The 18,606-nt window shown below is 33.3% G+C and overlaps 1 long non-coding RNA gene across 2 annotated transcripts; it reads right to left on the bottom strand.

Annotated features, from left to right (window-relative positions):
* Nucleotides 1-11,622: 11,622 nt before the first annotated feature.
* Nucleotides 11,623-17,325, bottom strand: LOC141663863 (uncharacterized). 2 transcript variants are annotated; one of them, XR_012551696.1, is made up of 5 exons: nt 17,195-17,325; nt 16,848-16,970; nt 16,697-16,756; nt 16,377-16,502; nt 11,623-11,672 (listed from the first exon to the last, which is right to left on the bottom strand). It is a non-coding gene; the product is annotated as an uncharacterized LOC141663863 (long non-coding RNA). The 2 variants fall into 2 exon arrangements; XR_012551697.1 differs by having other exon boundaries at nt 16,377-16,499.
* Nucleotides 17,326-18,606: the final 1,281 nt, after the last annotated feature.

Raw genomic sequence — 18,606 nt, 5'->3', positions numbered from 1 at the left:
CTGTATCTCCTTCATTTCTCACTCAAATATTGTGTTCTATAGCTCATTGGAAAGGTATTGAGATGACCTACAACTATTGTTCACAAGTATCGTCCAAATAATCATGGTAAAACCCTCATTTTTACAGTTCTTTAAATCGGACTTTTAAAAACTTCAAAGCCTAACTTTGTGTTCTTGATTTCTTTGGAAAGATCAAGCTTGTAGGAGGCTCCCTAAGGCTTCCTAGCAACTTAACACCTCCCAAGGAAGGTATAAACTTCAAACCCTAGCCTTTACTTTATTTTTTAGTAAGTTTAATGGTTGGTTTTGTGAAATGAGAAGCATGGATTGTGATTATTAGTAGTTTGGTTTGATTTGGAAGTGTTTTGGTAATTGAAGCTTGATTATAGTTCATAGGTCTTGATTGTGGTTGTTTGAGTTGAAAACCTTGGAGATTATGGACTGATGTGGTATGGTTTCGGTGAAGTTTTGTTGTATTGATGGTTATGAGTTGGTTGGTGGTTAATTGGAGTAGTTTAAACATTGGTAATCGCGTAAACATAGCCGTCGTAATGTCCGATTTACTTTAGACTGCTTTTGTTCATAATATTTGGACCCGATAACTACCTGATAGATTATGACCATTGCCATGTTTAAATAGTTCATGTTACGAGCTTCGTTTTGATATGTAGTTCGTTTGATTCTGATGTACGGTTTAGGAGAAACGACCGTTTTAAGTAACGGCGTTTCGCGAACGAATCATTTCCCCTCGCCTTACTTTGAAACATAGGTTAAAGACCAAAAATGGTTAATTAATGTATGAAACAATTATGGTAAGAGTGTTAGGCAGTTGGTAAGACACTCGCGAAGGAATCGCTTTAAAACTCGTAAAGGTTAATTTATTAAAAATGGTGGAGCCGAGGGTACTCGAGTGACTTAAGAGAATCAATAAGCGCAAAACAAGCGTTAGAGTCTAAGTTAGTTAAAGTATAGATTTACAAGTGACTTTGGTTTAATTCCAACTTACTTATTGTTTATAGGTTACCAGACTCGTCCCGAGCCTTTTATCACCCCAAGTCGCTCAGGCAAGTTTTCTACCCGTTATAACTGTTATTGTGATGAATATATGTATTTGCATTATCTTGCGATAGATGCATGTTGGTTAATTAGCAAATGATGCAATATATTGAAGCATGCTGCTATGGTATATATATATGCATGCCTGTTTCGCATTCTTTCCATATATATCTGTTGATTCAGTTGATAATACCTATGCTAGAGGATAGCGGTAATTTGCATATACCCTTAGTACAGGGACCCAAAGGTGAAAATATTTTCTAAAACCGGGAGTCGAGGATCCCGAGTAGATTTTGTATATATGGATATAAATATATATATATATATACTTATATATATATATGATCATAGTTTTCAAAACTATTAATCGAATAAGGTTTATTCGATAACTTTAACTTTATTTTATTATTGAATATTATTTCGAATATTATTCGAAGGCATATGACTCCTTTATATTAAATGAATATTATTTTGAATATTCATTCGGGGACTTATGACTCCTTTTATTTATTTATCTGAATATTATTTGAATATTCATTCGAGGGCTTATGACCCTTTTATTTATTTATCTGAATATTATTTGAATATTCATTCAAGGGCTTATGACTCTTTTATATTATTTATTGAATATTATTTGAATATTCATTTGAGGGCTTATGACTCAGTTTATATTATTTAATGAATATTATTTGAATATTCATTTGAGGATCTATGACTCCGATTATTTGCTGAGGTATATTCTTTATTTTATTAAAGAATAAGGTGTCAATAATCAAACTTATTTTCGATTATTCAAATAAAGATAGTACTTTCATATAAGTATATCTTTGGTTATTTAATACTCGTTTCAAGTATAAGTTTTAATACTTCTACTTCAATTATTTTTATAAAGATTATTCTTTATGGGAATATTATTTAAATAATAATATTCAGTCATTTTCTAAATATTCTGGGGACTGATTTACTTCATTAAATCAGCTTTACTCCAAACACTCTATAAAGTGTTTTCGAGTTTTCAAAATGATTTTTAAAAGTTAGAGCGGATCCCAAAACTCATTTTTATATTTAAGATCTTCCTTTTTAAGGGGATTTAAATACTCGCTCAAAACCTGAGGGATCCGGCTCTATGGTGTATTTTATATTCGCAACAAGGTTGCAGTTTTGGTAAATGAATTGATTACTTACCCAATGTTCGGGAAGTAAGTCCATCTATTGAGTCGGCATAAGCAACATGGGCTCAGTGGGCGTCCATGATAGTGTAAGTGGCTCAGTGGGAGTCCATCAAATGCATAAGTGGCTGAGTGGCAGTCCAGCATAAGGTCCTATTGCGACCAGGGTGATGACCAGTGGGGAATTCGTCCATCTACTAGTAGAAAAGGTTACTTATGGGTATCTTTGCCTGATCAGCAAGATATCTGGTTTATGCCAAATTCTTTTCCTTTCCAAATTTATTGGATATTGCAATTCTGTTCATACTTTACATGACAGAAGTTTTCAGGAAATGTATAAAGAAGATGTATATGTGGATATATTTATATATATCAGAACTAAATGAAGTATATCATAACTTAATTTCCTTTAATAATATTTCAAAGATTTAATCTATTCAAATCTTGTCTGGTAGTCTCATCTATGTGATGAACTGTTGAAAGCTCATTATACTTTGAACAGTGGTAGTTCAAGTAGCTTTATAAATGATATAAGTATAGTGAAGTATTTGGTAACTTCATCCCTTGTTTTTACTTATATCTAGTAAGTAATTATCTTACTCATGATAAAAGATTCTAGTAAGTATCCATTTAGATACTTATATTATTGTTATCACTATATATTATCTTGCGAGCTGTAAGGCTCACTCTTGCTTTATTTCTTCATCACACAACAACAATTAGGAAAGATGGCCAGACTCCAGCAGACCCAGCGCAAGCGCGTGGGAAGCGTCCCGCGTCTTCCCGATGATGTTGTGGCTGCTATAGCTGCAGAGGTAGATCTATTGGTAGATCAGGCAGTCTATTTTTGAGAATCAAATTATGTATAATTATAACTTGTGGCAGATAATGGCAATTAACTGTAAATTTATCAAGTAATCATTTTGGGTTGTAATAACTTTTAAATTGTGGATTCAAAGACTTGTACTTATTTAAATTTCATCTCTGAGACTATAACGGGTTGTGGTGTGTGTTAGTGTGGGGTCACAACATAAGGTTATTATTATTAATTAAGTGAAGTGATATTGTGGAAAGAAAGACCGTGACGACCCGGATCCCCGACCCCGGATCTGGGGGTGTTACATCGATCTTGTGGACCATAGTTTAAGTTTCACCTATAAGAGATTAGAGAGCCTAGATGTATGGAATTGTTGTGAATTTGGGGACCAAATTCTTTTTAAGGAGGGTAGTATGTAATATCCGGTAATTTTTAGAATAAGATTAATAATAAAATAATAAAATAAAAAGTATTAAAATTAGATAAATAGTAGGATATTAAAATTAAATTAGACCAATGGGACTAAAATTTGGATCAGATTCTAATATGGATAACTTATAGGTTAAGATATAGGGTTTTATATCGTTATAAATACACCATATCCGTCTTCCTCGCCTTAATTATTAAATTTCGTAGGGTTTTATACACCAAAATCAGCAATCTTGTAAAATTCGTAGAAAATTCATCGTAAGTCAAAATTTGTTGATTCTAGACTTTTCGGAAAGGCCTTTTCGTTCTATACAACTTCCGTGTTTTGTATTTTCTAAGAAAACATCGTTTAGAGGGTCAAAAAGGGTATATTCAGATCTTGTCAGGTTTTGAGGTACGTTTTCGATCGATCGTTCTAGTGTTTTCAAAATTGTGTGATATACGTGTAAATTTGATTATCAAAACTTTGGCTAAGTGATGATATATTTGATAGTATTATGTGATATAGATTATGTATGAATGTATATATGTGATGTCTAGACGATCATTTGAGATCTTTGATTTGTACCATGGTTTGTGAAAATATCGAATAAGAACTTATGACCGTGGTCACCGGATTGTAGTGACAGTTTTCTGAAAATTTAGAAGAGTTATCAGCGGGTTGTAGTTGTCGTGGCATGAATTATGGGTTTTAAATTATTGTTATTTATGTGTTATGTGTATCGTATGTGTCGAATAAGAGTAAGAATGTGTATAGAAAATGTTTGTTTCGAATATCGTGTCGTATAATTATCGTATTTTTGTTATATTGTATATGTTATTTGGCCTACTAGTTAGATCGATTGGTCTCTTGCTGGGTTTCGCAGCTCATTCTTACATTTTTTTAGGTTTCGTCTAAGAAATCGAATTAGATATCATTGGAGTTCGAGGACCTTAGGATTGAAGTATATTGACTTTTGGAGTTCCGCTTTTAGCCGCGCTTCCGTATTGTAACCTTTGACAGTAATATAATTTCGGTTTAATAATTGGATTTGTATTAGTTTTGGTTTATATTTACGAGTCCGGAGACATATTTACATGGGAGAGATCAAGAGGAAAGGAAACGTGGAGTTGTAATGGCTAGCTTGAAATTGGTTTGTGGTTGACTAAATTGTAAAAACTTGAGTACCACATTGATATGGTAAAAGAGTGTTGGTGGCTTTATATTGTATAACATGCAAGTGTAGTGCAACTACTAAGGCATGTGGGTTTGCACACACGCACACATGCACATGTGAGTGTAGTATGGGCCTCGCGCGCACGCACACGCGCGCCGCCGCCGCCTCGCCTCGCCACGACCCGGGTCGAGTCGATGGGCGAATGTTTCGGTACGCGAGGCGACCTGGGTGAGAGATTTTACTATTGTTTTAATTAAATAAATAGTGACTTAATATAATATATTAATATAAATATTATTTGTTAGAATTTGTTAGTGGGCCTAGAATTTATGGGTCTCGGCTTGGAAAATTGGGTATGTCTAACTGTTACAATTCTAAATAATATTCATATTAAAATATGTTTTAAGTAAAAATATTTATGTTAATTAAAACTGATCAGTTATGTTTTTTTTTGGGATTAAAAAGAAGAAAAATGTTTTTGATGAAAAGTGGGATATACATCTTGAAAACCCTAGCAGCCTCCTCATCCCCCTTCTCTTTCTAGAAAATATACACATACATATTTCCGGACGACTGACTGACGTCTGATTGCCGTTGAACATCTACGATAAGCTTTCTTCCTCGTCTTGTTTTATTTTACAGTTTCTGATTATTTAATGTTTTCAATCATCGTGGCTTGTTTTCGTTATTGGTGATTTGCCTTGTTCTTGTTATTCGTTAGATAACTGTCTCGTTGTGTTAATTTAGTTGTTGTTCTATTGTTTTTCCCAACAGAGATTACTTAAGGGATTAACCCATTAATTTCTGCAGTAATGAAGCCGAAGGATTATCCTAATTCGAGTTTCTTAGATGCTGAAGTAGGAACAAATCCAAGTTATGTTTGGAGAAGTATCTTGGCGTCTATAGAGGTGGTCAAGGCAGGGGCTCGGAAAAGCATAGGGAATGGAAAGGATATATGTGTTTGGGGTGTTCCTTGGCTACCGGAGGTGAATAATGAATATGTAATGACTTCAATGCCTGTGCAGATACACGATAACACAGTATATAGCTTAATGCAGGATGACGAGCGTAAATGGGATTATGATGTCATTCATGACATTTTCCAAAGTCGAGATGCTAAGCTAATTAAGAAAATCCCGTTGCCGATGAATGATACCACACATTAATGATTTTGGATATTAGAGGAGAAAGGGGAGTTTACAGTAAAGAATGGGTATCGATGGATGCAAGGTGAATCTGAAGATGCGCTTAAGCTGTATTGGACCAAGCTATGGTCGTTAAAATTACCATGCAAGGTTACCAATTTCTTATGGCGAGTTTGTAAGTCATGTCTGTCTACAGCTCACGCACTGGCAACGAAACAGGTTAACATCAGTATACTGTGTCCTTGGTGTCATTCTGAAACTGAAACAGATACTCATGTCTTATTTACATGTGAGTTTGCAAAAACAGTATGGTCTATGGCAGAAATGTCTTTCAGATGGTTACAAGTTATAAGGGACCTTGATGAGTTCGTTATAAACCAATTGATTTTACAACCACCAAAAAAAGGTTCAATGTGCACTTTAATAAGAGTTTTGAAATAAGCCAGAAGAACTACAGCTCTGTTGAAATAAGCCAGAAGAACTACAGCCTGCTGCACAAGATACACCAGTCAACCCTGCCACTAGACTCGCTACTACATCCACTGGATCTGTGCAGAATTGGATGCTCTAGGGATCTGCAACAACTCTTGTGAAATCCTCAACTCTTCTGTAGGATCATCAACTATGTCTTTCATTTTAAGTTCAATCCGTTTAAGCGAAGGGGAAGATGCAAGCAAAAGTTTAAGGAACTGAAACTCGGCACGGGAACCAATCAAGTTGTATATTTTAAGGGTTTCAAGCCGAATCATGTGGTCCGACAACATCGCAAGGTCTAGTAAGTCCATACCATCACTGCTATGTACTCCATGATCCTATATACAATGTTAATATAGAAGCTATCCAGTTAGTTCTTGATGGATATCTATGCATTAAAAATTCATGTTACTATCACAAATATTGTAGATAACATATAGTATCTTCTAATAATAAGTTGTAACTTCTTCATATAAAATAAGATACAGTAGTGAATAATAAAACCCAATCTCTAAAACTGACAAATTGTCCTGACCAGCTACCAAATAAATTGATTATATAATTATGACCCCATGCCACCATTTATACAACTTTGTAATAGATGAGCGGAGAAACTTTCAAATATAATGTGAATTCTTAAAGAGACATGAGTTCATACTAAATCCTGTTATAGAATGAAGAGAAAAAAAAATATTATTCAAAAGAGCAAAGAAAACTTTTGAGTGGAAGTGAATAAAAATTATAGTTTAAAGTGATTATCACTTGTACAGAGCGATGTGTAAGGTCATCTTTATTGCAGTTAAAAAGATTATGCATAAAATCTAAAGGAGGAAAGGATTATGTATTTATGAGAAAGGGATCTCACACTCTTTTAGTAGGAGCGACCACACAATCAAGGGGAAAATATGATTCCAAATTTAGATTGTGTAAAACTTACTGCATGATGCAGAGTGTAGACAGGTACATAAACAAAGGGGTAGATACTCACATTTGGATTAAAAACAGACACTAGACAAAGGGGTAGATACTAGACTAAGCCTTCCAGAGGGGGGCTTTTAGGTGGTTCATTCATTTCTCTTCTTTTAGGCCTGTTTTGGGCTATATTTTTTTTTAGATTATATCGGTCCCAGTCAGAATACAGTTAGGTTACATGTCCGACACTCAGTGTTCTAATTTAAGTATTTTAGGTTTATGAGCAAGAATAAAATATACCTAACATTGTAGGTTTAAAGCATTTATTCTTGAATAAAATTCATTCCTTGCTTAATTAAGTTCTTTCTAGATAGGAGAGGGAAAAACATATGGGGTATGTTTTGTGAATTATACTCAGTTACAAGTTGAAACACAAAAACATCTAGGGTCACATTTATATGCAGCCAATATGGTATATTCAGTATTCTAAAATATCTACTATTTGATAACATAATTTGTCCATTGATAAGAAAATCTGTTTATTCCAAGTCTATCTTAGGATTATGATAAGATTGGGGAAAAAAGTTCTCACCAGATCGATGTCAAGAGTGTGCAGATAAGGTGAACTTCTGACCAAACAAAGAACATGTTGAATCTGAATCAAATCATATAATTCAATACGGTGAAGGTACAGATATTTCATGTTCTCCATAGCTCTCGTGAACTTCTTCAAAATACCTGCACCTGATTCAAGAATCTACATACAAACACGTTTATATCTGAGTATATCGGAAAAAATTACTTTTGTAAGATGTTTAGTTGGAACAACTAATTATATTAGTTAAATAACAATTTTACTACTAGTAGGATATTAAAGATTACCTTGAGGAAGAAGCCATCAAGGAAAAGAGAATTGAGTCTAGGCATATTGCAAAGTAGCTTGTCTAAAGTAATCATTTCCATACCAGAACTTGGCACTTCATCCATCCCGAGCCTAAGAACTTCCATCTTTTGGGTGCTTTCAAACCACTCCCAATCAATATCTTCACTGTCAATGATACTCAAGAAAGTGAGATTGTTTTCACATTGAAATTGACATCCCAAATGTTCAATCCCAGTACAGATTTCCATTTCCAATTCCTTGAGTTGAGTGCCGACCCAAAGAAGGAATGGAGGTGTATGAGATGGGAGGTCGGAAATACTCGCTCATATTCTATCATAAACTGGATGTGGCAAAGGTTATAGAGGGAGGGCCTTGGTCTATTAAAAAATAGATACTTGTGCTTCATCAAGTGGAAATTGGTGAACATCCAACTACGGTTCAGATACAAGATATGGAAATGTGGATACATATACATGATATATATACATGATATGCCAAGGGGCTTTGTCTCTGAGAACATTTTGAAAAATATAGGTACAGTAACGGGAAAGTATGTCAGATCAAATCCAGGAACATTTGAAGGAGGCTGGAAACCATATATAAAATTCGGGTTGCAGTGAACGTAGAAAGGCCGCTATAACGAAGGTTAAAGATAAAGCGAGAAGGAAACAATTGGAGTTGGATTAATTTTAAAAGTGAAAAACTTGGTATATTTTGCTTTGTTTGCAGTGTCATAGGACATTTTGAAAGGGAGTGTGATGTTGTTTATTCAAATCCTGAGAAGAGATAGACAAGGCATACAGAACTTGGTTACGTGCACCGTCCAGAGGTGTGAAAAATAATAAAGGATCGAGGTGGATTCGAAATGCAGGTCGTGGAAAGGATGCATGGGGTGCCTAGAAGCAACAAGGGGAAGCATCAAGCGCCCATGGTGGAAAACAGGGAGATGCGAGATTCATGGGTGTTGATTGTAGGATTCACGAGATTGGAGAGGTCCTAGTCAAATCAAGTCATTTGAGGGAACAGAAGATAGGGGATAAAATTAAATTAAATGGAAAATAAGTAACAAAAGATATCAACCAGGGATACAAGGAATCTAATCCTAAGAATGTAGTGATTGACCCCAAAAGAAAGCGAATTGACAATGGGAAATATGGAGAAAGTAACGGGACAAATATATGAGAATCCACAGAAACATGTGTAAAAAAACTTGCTAATGGCGGGTCCTAGGGTCCAGGCCCACCAAATATTATGTGCTAAAATGGATGCAAGGGCAAGAAAATATGTCTTTGTGGGCTACGATCCTAATGGAAAAGGGTGGCGATGCATGGATCCCAAAACACTTAAGGTTGTGACATCAAGAGATGTTGTCTTTGATGAAACATCGTCTTACTATGTACAACCTATATTAACAAAGCTTGCAGATCAGTCAAACGATGAGAATGAAGATGCACATGACAAAGAAACTCCTTCAGCTACAAATATGTCTCACGGTGATTCTGAAAGTGAAAGTGAAGCAACTCATGAAGAAAATAATGAAACTCATAGAAGCGATCATCCGCCTCGAAGATCACAAAGAACACGGAAGAGGAATGAAAGATACACTGACTACACTATTGGAGCTGAATATGATAAGATTATGGAATGTTTTTTTGCTGGCCCGGTTGATGAATCTGAACCATCATCATATGAAGATGCCAAAGGCAATCCAGATTGGGAAGTTGCTATGAAAGAGGAAATATCAGCACTACATAAGAACGAGACATGAGATCTAGTTCCCAAACCTGAAGAAGTTAAACCAATTTCTTGCAAATGGGTTTACAAAGTCAAATGTAAATCCGATGGAAGTGTAGATCGATATAAAGCGAGGCTTGTAGCTCGTGGTTTCTCCCAAAAATACGGGCTGGACTATGAGGAAACTTTCAGTCCCGTAGCAAAAATGACGTCCGTTCGAGCTACTTTATCTCTGGCTGCCTCAAAAGGATGGAAACTTTAGCAACTAGATGTAAAGAACGCATTCCTTTACGGAGACATTGATAGGGAAATCTATATGGAGCAACCTTTGGGGTTTAAATCAAAGAAATTTCCAGACTATGTATGTCGTCTCAAGAAAGCTATTTACGGGCTTAAACAAGCACCACGAGCTTGGTTCGGAAAAATTTCTCAATATTTATCATTTTGTGGTTATTCTTCCTCAAGTGTTGATGCGAGTTTATTCATAAAGAAAGATTCCAAGGTGCACGTTCTTGTGTTATTATATGTCGATGACATGATAATAACCGGGAATGATGAGCAAGAAATCAATAGATTAAAGGATGAACTTGCTATCCGTTTTGAGATGAAAAATCTAGGGGAGCTGAAAAACTTTCTTGGTTTGGAGGTATCAAGGTGCAAGGAAGGTATTTTTGTCACTCAAAGTCATTATACTAAAAAGATTCTTAAGAAATTTAAGATGATTAATTGCAGATCAGCAACTACTCCAATGGAACAGATCCTGAAGTTAAGAAAAGATTCTGGAAAGGAGCTCAAGGATGAAAAAACATATCGCACTTTGGTTGGAAGTTTGATTTAATTGACAATCACAAGGCAATATATATCATTTTCGGTTGGAGTTATTAGTCAGTATATGCATTTGGATAACAAATAAGCCATATTTGGATGCAGCTAATAGGATACTTCGTTATCTTAAGAATACAATGAACTACGGACTGATGTATAAACGAAGTGCAAAAATTTAACTCTGTGGATTTACTGACGCAGATTGGGCAGGAGATCCCTCATCAAGACGATCCACATCAGGCTATTGTTTTGACCTTGGATCAGCTGTGAAATCATGGTGCAGCAAGAAGCAAGCTACCATAGCCCTATCAAGTACGGAGGCAGAATATAATTCTGCCATACTTGCTGCACAAGAGTGTGTGTGGTTAACAAGATTAATTGAGGATATTTCTCATAGTTCTATGCGAACGGTGGAGTTATATTGTGACAATTTGAGTTTGATTCGACTAGCCTCAAATCTGGTATTTCACGCAAGAACTAAGCGCATCGAAGTTCATTATCATTTCATACGAGAGAAGGTGCTGCAAAATGAGATTGATCTTATCAAAGTGGATACCAATGAACAACTTGCTGATATATTTACGAAGGCTTTACCTAAGGCGAAGTTTGAGTTTCTTAGAGCCCAACTTGGTTTAGTATCCGAAGTTCACACAAAGGGGGAGTGTTGAAATATTGTGCAAACTTCCAGAAGGTTCCAGAAAGATTGTGAAGGTATCATGAAAGTACTAGAATTGTTAAGATAAATCATGTATTAAAAGGTTCTTGAATATGTACTTGAAATTAATAACCATCTAGAATATTCTACTAGGCTCATGCACTTAATAATCATCTAGAAAATTCTGTTCTAGAAAATTCTGCTGCTATTATAAATTATTATCAAACCAGTTAATAAAAAAAAGTGTTACCCTGTTCTCTCTTGTTTCAAACAGCAGTGTGTGTGTTCTTAAGAAAAGTATTCTGCCTAGTTACAAGGTATGATCTTGGGATGCCATTAAGTGTGTGTACTGCATATGGAAAGAGTGTTCCTAATTCTCTCAACTCCATACCATCACTGCCCTGAACTTCATGCCCCTATATACAAGGTTGAGATAAGAGTTTAGTATAAATAAATAGATATGTTACCAAGAAAGCTATTGTAGATAATTGATGTAAATGTCTGTGCTGTATGTTCCAACTTATCCACAGAATATAACATTAAACATTGTATATGCACGGCAGAGGTGAATGAAACAATTTCTAAGATTTACGAAATAGACTGACAAATAAAATTGGGACCGAATACAATCTTACAATAGACAAAATGGGAAGCTTTAAGATATAATACGATTAGTAAAGAGAACAAAATTTAGTTAACAAGTAATTGAAGAAAAAAAATATTATCCAAGAAAGCATACAAAACAACTTTAAAGCATAATTTCTCTCTTTTTTAACCAACAACTTCACATATGAATACTTTTCAAAAAGTTGAAGTTCTTGGATACCGATTACGGACGTGTCAACCAAACAAGTGCTATCTGTTCACTTAAAGCTCCTAGGCTTTATATGTGAACTCAAATTTCCGAACACCGATTGAGGTGTATTTTTCTCCCTAGTATTGTGCCCGAGAATACATAGATTATTTATCTTAGATTCATTACTATCTCCTACTTTTGACGGTCTGAGTCCAAATAAAATTAACACTCAGTTTCAAGTACACAAATTTTAAGTTTTAGGCGCAAAAACAAGTCAGACCTATTGCTATAGCAAAAAATCAATTATTACTAACTAGAATTCACGGCTTCTTGTTTAGCAAAAGCCATATTGAAGAAGGCCCTTTTACTAGTAGAGTAAAAAGTAAGGCATGTATTAGTATGATAGGTTTAAGACATACAAGGTACATGGATGGTTGCAGGTGATTTTATAGCAGTTTCTATAAAAAACTTGACCGCAGACCTCCAAATCCAAATATATCTATTTTAAAAAAATGCAAATGATTAATGTTTATGCCATCATTCAGTACCGTTAGGAGGAAGCTCTTTGTGAATAGGTGAAATATTTTGCAAATTAGACATTTGTTACATATAGGAAGACGAAAATGACAAAATAAATATACCATTAAGATAGGCAGGGAGAGATATCAATACTACTCACACTCTTGCAGAATCACAGAGTAGGATTCATATGCAGGAAAATGTATTTAATAATTTGATCACATAACTGGTCCTTAGTTAAATTTGGTTTTACATAAGAAGGAAAATTATCCCAATTCTTCTCTGTTCTATGAGTCACAATCCAAGCATGCAGAAACCTTCAAAATTATAGGCTAAATACATTATCTAATTAAGTATCAATATAATTAACTAGGATTATTTCCCGCTGCTAAGCAATTTTTTAATGTGTTCAAATTAATAATATAATGTATAATGTCAATCATAAGCGTATGCACTAAACCAATACAATTACATATTTATAAATAAAAATGTGGTTTGTTACATATTGTATTTACAAACTAAATTTAAAATTGAAATCGGTTTTTTGTTAGTCGAAAAATAGGAGACCCCATTTTTAACCCATTTAATTATATTTAATTATATCAAAATTTCAGGTACCCATTTGAAGATCGAAAATAGGACTCGTTCGTTGGTTGAGTTGGTAAACTCATGGGCGTGCTCAGCAGTTCGTTAACTGAAATATTAATTAATTAATTAATAATTAATTTTAACATTATATTATATTAATAATTTATTAATTTACCGATATGTATCCTAATTAAATTATCAACGTATATTTACAAATATATATGTAGAAAAAGTATTAATTATCATAACACAATAAATGCAGAAAATGTTATTGATTATCTTGACGAAAATGAAGCACGGGTAAAATTGCGGGATGATAAACGAATACTTAGATGTATTGGTTGACATAGAAATGAGAAATAAGATCAAGCTAAGGATGACAATATTAGTTTTAAACGGGTATCAATAAATGATTTTTTAATATAAAGATAATGACATTGAATATTTTTTACTGCAGTTTGTATATATTAATTTTCTTTTGAAATATGTAGATAGTAAGTTAGAACTCCATGATTCCCTAAAAAAAATATAAAATGAAATACATGCTACAAATTACTTTCAAAAAGTATATATTAATAAAATCTATTACATTAATAGTTTTGTTTAGAAATTTATCTTTGAATAAATATATAATTTTGATTTAAGATAAAATTATTAATTTATATATTATACAGGACCTACATGTTTTAATAAAAAACTATAATATTATAAATTTAACGAATTATTAATTTATATTTATGGGTAAAAGTTAGGATTATAGAAAATTATTAATTAATCGAAATTTAACGGTAGGAAGTTTAACTTGCTCTCACGCATTTTAAATGTACTGAAACTATAGTAAAATATTAAAATTTTAATCTTTTTAAATTAAGTTTAGCATATACATTTTTTTACAAAAAAGATAACTTATTTTTCTAACTAAATATTTAAAATGGATTTAAAATGTATGTGAAAAGATAAATAACCTATATTGTAGATAATTCAGGATTGAAAAGTGGCGTGGTCTAAAAGAAAATGAAAAAAAAAGTGTGAAATTTTGAATCAAAGCAGGTACAATCTTGGAGAGAGGGCTACGTACTCCCTCTATTCCACTCAATTGTCTATTCCACTCAATTGTTTTCGTTTTAGACGGGGTGTCCGACACATATTTTAAGATTAATATAGAATATATAGTTTTATAATTTTCTTTTAAAAATTTATATTTCTGAATAACAATAGAATGTTTAAACTTTTATTAAAAAAAATTAAAAAAATTATAAAACTATGTTTTTTATTCATCTTAAAATATATATGTCTAGGGACGGATGGAGTAGTTCGGTAGCCTTGAGAATACATTAGGTAGACTTGTAACTTTACCTTCAACAATATTGCAACATTCGAACTCACATGGTAACTTATCTTTACGATAGAAGAGTGGGTAGAACAGTTAAACATATATATTCAAAATTATAATTTAAGTAACGTCGGTATTCGAGATAATTCTTTGTTCCCTTTAGAAATTATGTAAATTAAATTAAACCGTTAACATTGCCCCTTACTAATATACCCTTAAATTGAATAAATATAAATTTTTAATGAAGTATCCTTGTATAACTGCAACTTCAAAGTGGTGTCGGCAGTAGCTATTTCATTGAACAATTTTTAAATTGACCCCAACGTCCATTTGGTTATTACTCTTGCAGACAGTAACACCAGTTTTTTACTGAAAAGTGACAAAAGTGTTTGGTAAATTCTAAAGTTGTTGTTGAAAAAACGCTTTTGGTCTAAAAGCTGCTGTCAGCAAAAACATGTCCCCATACTTTTTGAAAAAACCATTTTCAGCTTTTAAAACATTATTTTTATATATTATGTCTCAAAATATGCATAAATTACAAAAATTTAGCAAATAGTAATTTAATTTTCCTAACAACACTTTTTCCACCGGCATCTTTTGAACGACACTCCCACACTCCCAAATCTGAGCCTAAATCAGATACCTAATCTTCAAAATCATAATTATGTTCACGAAAGAATGTGCATGTCTACCCACTTAGCATTTTTACAAAAATTCATCTCTATCTAACTTTGTACACTTGCACCCAATCCCCTACTATCTTTTAGTGAATATCATTTCGTAAGTATCTTGATTTTTATTATGAGAATAAGTATCATGAGCTAGATATTAGAAATTTTTTCCTGAAATAGTGATTAATTTGTGTGTAGTACATTCATCATTTAATTATGTGATTTTTTAATTTTAAAATAACATACAAATATGGAAAGTACATATTTACTAATAAATATCTAGATCTTTATTTTTACAGGTTTTTCCCATTATCTCAGGAAAATTAGCCTAAGATTAACCTTATGATCCTTATTCTCTATTATATTAGGGCGGGTTTATCAAATTTGCAGAAGTATTAATTAATTTATGAAAGTAATTAATTTTAAAATTAGGAAAACTTAAAAAATGAAAAAGAAGAATTAATTTGTGTGGGAGAAAATATCAAGGAGACCCTGTCAACATTTTCTTATGTAGTTGCTTAACAAAATTACCTGTCAAAACACTCGTAAATTGAGAATGTCAATCCTCCGTTGGAGGAAACTTTCAAATTGTAGTTTTGTTTTCTTTTAACCAATTATACAAGTCATACCAATTACATAAAGCTCCATATCTGCAATTTTAAGTTGCCGTTATGGTTATATTAACCGAAATGACTTTTGAACATTTATACTAATGGTAGATTATTCAATTTTGGGGGGCTCACATACAATTTACACACCAAGTTAATCTTGCAATGTAGTATATATATATATATATATATCTTTCTCACTGATCTAGTAACTCAAAAGCAAGGAAAGTTTGTCAATCAAATCAAATAACCAAACTTCATTATAATTGAAGTACATTTTTAAACAATAAACATAAGGCTTTGGGCTATATTCTAGGAATGGGGTTGCTGAGTGTTTCTGGGATGAGGTATGTCATCAGCTGGTGTTGCTGCAATTGAAAATCTTGACGACTTTTGAATTGTATCTTGTATGATTGTATCCGTGAAGCTTAAGATTAAGACTAAGACCTAGGGTTTCATGCTAAGGTTCAAAGGTTAGTTTATAAAAAAGTAGAGAATTAGCCCAGGACTATTAAGCAGAGACTCTTTTATTTAGCAACAAAAAGAAAAGTTAAAACAAACACAGTACTCGTATAAGTTAGATTATGGATATTCCAAACACCCACCAAGTATATGACCCCTACAGCCATACATGCATTCCAGCCAGTAAAAACCAATCTTGAATGTAGCAGCAGCATTACTGGAGTATTGAGAACATTTCCAAGGTAGGCAGTAATAAACTTTCAGATCTGCTACAGAAAAGATATAAAAAAAAAGAAATTAAAAAAAAAGTAAGAAAAAGTAAGAGAGAAATGCAAATCAGGTATTAAAAGTAACTATCTCATACAAACATACATATGAAGAAATACACTTACATAAAAATCAATAACTATGTACTCGTAAACTTCATACCATTACAGTACTACATACAATAACTGATCTATACCTTATCTAATAAAGCCCAAAGATCTTATTCCACTTCCTCATCTTCCCTTTCAATATTGTACTGCAAGAATGCAACAAAAAAATGTTCTTTAGACCTAAGATCAAACAGTTGGAGCGCAAAGCTTAAGTCGCTACAAAATTAAAAAAATTACCTGAATCATGATAAGAAGAAAATATCAGATGATTGCGCATCTCAATTATCACAGAAGATCATTTTTTCCCAATTTAAGAACCATTTTATTCCTCCGTGATCTTCAAATTATGAATACACCCATCTGAAACAAAATAAGAATCAACGAACACAAAAGAGCAAGTCAAAATTACGGATACATAGATGTTGTTCTTGCAAAGTCATACCCCTGCCGTTATGTGAAGCCGTAATACTTGCAAAGTATGAAGAGCTAAAATTTCAACTATTGAATATTGTAAAGAAAACATAGCTCACAATAATCAAGAAGACAACAAATAAAAGGCAAACATAAGGAAGACAGAGGCAAACCAGAATTATAGGTTACGCAAGCGATTCATCGATCCAACCAACATAGAGCCAACTGCCTGCAGAAATAAAAGTGAGAAGATAATATTTTATCGAAATAATTGAAAAGAAAACATCCAGCTTAGATACCAGACCAAGGAGAAGAAAAAGATTCAATGAATTATGTCATTATCAACATATTTCAACATTTAGTGCAGAATGGTTGAAAAAGTAAGTTGTACCCGCATCAAATCAACTGTGCACGTGGGAGAGGGTTACCTTCAACTGTAGCAAATCTATGTAAAAATTACTTGCTCTCACACGTGTGAAGAAAGTGAGGCTGACATATGATGAATTCCTACAATTATTAGACAAACAACTACAGTTTCCACTTTGACCACCGGAGGCGGAAAAAAACTGTTCATGTAGGACAAAAAGGGCATGAAGGTGGTAAACATTTTACATTTATATTGAAAGTACTGAAATCATTTATGAGGGTTGTAGAAGGGCTGTATTGGTAAAAATGCATCACGAAAGGATTCAGTTTTTATAATATACATAGATACATAGATTAGATTGGCCGAAGTAGTTCTCACCAGGTAAATGTCAAGAGAATGCAGCTTAGGTGAATCACTAGATTCAATATCGAAAAGATACAGATATTTCAAGTTCTCCATTGTTGTTGTAAGCCTCTTCATAACAACTGCACCTGGTTGCAAAGACTATACATTGAAAAATGTATTAAAATTTGAGACATATGGTTGGAAAGCTAAACAAATTGTAGGATATTCACTTTTGAGGAAAATGCCATCAAGGTCAAGAACATTGATTCGAGGAATTTTGTCAAATAGCTTGTCTATATCCATGATTTTCTTTGCAACTCGATAATCCTTCTTTCTGATGCTATCAAGCGAGCATTCAAGTCCCCGACATCGGAAGATGCTCAAATCAGTAAGATTCTTATTACATTTTAATTGACTACATATATGTTCAATTCCACTGCACCCATTAAAAATCTAGTGTACCGAGTTGAGTCCCAAATGATAAGTCAGTAGTAATTATGACATCCACAAGTTCAACTATAACTAGGTTACAGAAACCTTGAAAGCTAAGGGGTGGCTTGAGTATACAGTTAGTGAGCTTCATATGAGTTAATTCCAAATAGGAAAATAAGTAGGAGGGAATTTTGGAGGCACTTAGGTGCTTTATTTTTAATCTTCAATTTCCTAATTCCATTGTTTGATATGCACATAATCCAAAGAGTCATATCTAGACATTGATGAAGAGGCAGATCTTGAGGAATATAAAGAACTGTAGAACCTAAGTATTTCTCCCTACTCTAAAGTACCAACCCCCTTTCAAGTAATACTCCCCTCCTATTTATAGTAGAGTCAACTGGGCTTTATTAGCTTATTGGGTCTAATATTAAGTCTGTG

Source organism: Apium graveolens, chromosome 6, assembly GCF_009905375.1.
Source record: "Apium graveolens cultivar Ventura chromosome 6, ASM990537v1, whole genome shotgun sequence".
NCBI lineage: Eukaryota > Viridiplantae > Streptophyta > Magnoliopsida > Apiales > Apiaceae > Apium > Apium graveolens.
This window is presented reverse-complemented; position numbering and strand designations above follow the sequence as displayed.